General features: G+C 30.4%; 1 long non-coding RNA gene across 1 annotated transcript; it reads left to right on the plus strand.

Annotated features, from left to right (window-relative positions):
- Positions 1 to 250: 250 nt before the first annotated feature.
- On the plus strand, positions 251 to 1,487 carry LOC104646218 (uncharacterized). Its single transcript, XR_740369.4, has 3 exons — positions 251 to 387; positions 481 to 520; positions 1,297 to 1,487. It is a non-coding gene; the product is annotated as an uncharacterized lncRNA (long non-coding RNA).
- The last annotated feature ends 1,880 nt before the right edge of the window (positions 1,488 to 3,367 follow it).

Raw genomic sequence — 3,367 nt, forward strand, 5'->3', positions numbered from 1 at the left:
CAATTGAATTTAAGTACCGCTATGTTTATTTCTGATGGATTTTATTTTTTAAATTTCATTAGATCTTCTAAATTTAAAATGGATATTAACGTTAATGATTACATTTTTTTGGGTTAAAAATTAGACTGACCTGATTTATTTATTATATAAACGAAGTTATATACAATATCCTTAGCCCAAAGTTCTAAGCCCATAAAAATTAGGAAAGAACAAAAAAAAGAAAAAAGAAACCAAGTGACAAACATAGATGGAAAAAGAAGTATAAAAGTGATAAAAACAATGCTCCTTCTAGCTTCTGGTAACATCTTCTCCTTCCCTCTTTCCACAGTGTGCGTGAAGATTCTCCTAAGATCGATACCAGACACTCATCATCAGTGGAGAGAAGGGGTATTTCCAAGCTCGATTTGATGTGTACCTCTGAGTTGATATATTCTTTTTGACAAGTTTGATACTGATTTTTCTCGCTTTTTATGTTTCTAGGTGAACGAACATCAGATGAATGATTCTTCTGTCAACAAGAGTAAGTTATACCTTTTTTCTTAGATCTATTTCGGTGGGTTAAATTTACAAAGAGATTGATACCACCACCTGAGCTTGGATGTCTAAAATTAGGTATTGACTTATTAAACTTTTTAAAGATTTGACACAAGATACATTCATGTAATCAACTTAGCATCTACCTCGAACATGAAACTAATTGGGTAAACAAAACTTTATGATATTATTTTACCTTGAATTGTTGAAGATAATTCACTAAAAGATAGCCTAGACATATACAAGCTAATCCTAATTATCATGCTCTTATATCATATGTGTAACCTCAAGCTGTCATCAACTACATGATATGTTATCAAATGAATCTAATTCAAACAGAAGTGGTAGAAAACCTACATATGTTCGAATGCTAGAAATATTTTAGAAGTTATAGATAAAATTTAACACATTTATAACAAAGCATATTAGACTGCTCTATTCTCAAATGAGGATTAGTCTGACCTTGAGTTCGTTGTTTTATGAAATTTATTTATTTAATTGTTTTAGTCAACTTTATTTAGTGTCCCTTTGTGGAGTTTTCCATAATTATTAAAAATTCTTTTGCACTTTATGTGAAAAATGATTTTCGTGCAAACTTATTCAAATTGTGTTTTAATATTATGATATTTGGTTTGCCTTGTTATTCGTCCATTTTTATTTTTTTTTGGAACTAATATTGTTTGTTGCCTTTATTCTGTTCTCTTATAAAGAATTGAGATTTAATAGAGGCTAATATTTATTATGTTTATTCGTGTTGTGCAGACCAATAATATTGATAAAGCCATTTGATTCTCATTATCTTCAACAACGAAGGCGTTGAATGATTTGAAGGGGATGTTCAACTATAGTTTTCCATTCTCTTGAATATTTTTTTAGTTGTCGTGGTCAATATTATTCAGTTTCCCTATGTAGAGTTTTTAACACAATTATTTAAAAAATCATTTTCACTTCGTTTGCGAATAGTTTTCTTGTGAACCTTTTCATGAATTTATTTTACAATTTTCATAAAGTATTTTAAGTTTAAAGTGGATGTTAATATCTTAAATGATTAGTGTTACCTTCATATATTTGTTCAACTATTTATTTGTAGTGGTCAACTTTATTTGGTGTCCCAATATGGATTTTTGGCATAATTATTAAAATTCTCCTGCACTTTATAAGATACATTATCATTACAATTAAAGATACATTTAGTCGCAATAGATTTTCTTATTCCCGCAATAACACTGAGTGGAAATTGAGTTAATGATATTGCATTTAGAGTCAGTAAAGCCTTTAGAGGCATTGAGATAGAGTGTCACTTATAAATGTCATATTTATTATTGTTGCTAAATATGATATAACAGAAATTATATTTTTCCATTAAATAATTGTCGCTAAGTATTTTTTGTCTTGTATAGTATTAAAACTAAAAGGATTTCTATGATATACTTTGTTTTTGTCACGTTTCAATTCGTAACATCTTTATCTTTACTCTAGATCCTTGTCTACTCCTACTTTCATCGAGCTTATTATTACATCCTTGTGTATGACTACTCCTACTTTCATCGAGCTTATTATTACATCCTTGTGTATGACTTGTGTAGAAACTTAAGTTTACTCATAGATTCCACTTGTTTTGGGCCTTCTTTTATGTCTCCCTTTTAGCACGCACCTTACATATTCAATCTCTTATATGAAGAAGATGCGATCAAATTAATTTGTAAGGTCGTGTTTGAGTGAGTTTTATAAACACTAACACTACATTTCATTGTTCATTTTCAGGTTGATTGAGAAATTTCCTAAATTTAATGGTCATTGAGTTGTTTAAATATTTAGATAAACATAATTTCTTATGAATTATTGGATGGACAGATACAATTCTAATATGGAAAATAGTTCCTTCAACCAAAATGAGAATGGTATGAACTTAGCTCCAACTAATATACCTTCAAAAGTTCCTGATGGCGCTGAGAAAAATGGAATTGATTTAAATGAACGAAGCAATAATACAAGAGGAGGTATTTCCATGTCTGGAACTTCTCGTACTATAAGTGAATTTGTTAGAGGCGTGGCTAGTAGAGACCTCATAATATCAGAAAGTCTTCTGAATAATACTAGAAGCTCTCTTCAAATGTAAAACTCATGAATTACTCCAACAACTTCATTTTCTCACACTACAATCTTTAATGGAAATTCTTGTTCTATGAGTGATTTTGTAAGTGATGTCACAATTCCTGGTCTCATAACATCAAAAAGTCTTCTAAATAATGGTAGAAACTCTCTCTCCGAACTCACAATGTATGGACTGATCCAATAATCTCATTTGCTCAGTGTGCATACTTTCATGGAGATTTTGGTACTGTGAGTGACTTTGTAAGTGGTGTCTCAAATACTGACCTAATACTATCTGAAAGTTTTCCAAATAATGCTGAAAGCTATCTTCAAATGTAAAATTTATGGTATGCACCCAGAACTTCATTTTCTCAAAGTAGACACTTTCAAGGAGCTTCAGATATGGCACTTCAGGAAAATAGTAAACATCCAATGTTCATTAAGCAAAATAGAGGTTTTCATGGCGGTAGTTCATCTGCTTCAACAAATCAATCTAATGCTTTTATTCACCCTTTTGGTGGTCCAAATAGATATTTTTGAGAAAATGGAATACGGGACAGAGGCAATGATGCTAATTTCTTGAGAAATATTATTGATACTCCACCACATTCTCTTGGTATTGGGAAAAATGTCGCGATTAGTTTTTCTTTCATGACATTAATTTTCTCTTTGTTGATAGTATCTTCTTTGGTTTTTTCCTTTGGCGTATCTCAATCACACTCTTTTTTTACAATTTGTT

This window comes from Solanum lycopersicum, chromosome 3 (assembly GCF_036512215.1).
Source record: "Solanum lycopersicum chromosome 3, SLM_r2.1".
Lineage (NCBI taxonomy): Eukaryota > Viridiplantae > Streptophyta > Magnoliopsida > Solanales > Solanaceae > Solanum > Solanum lycopersicum.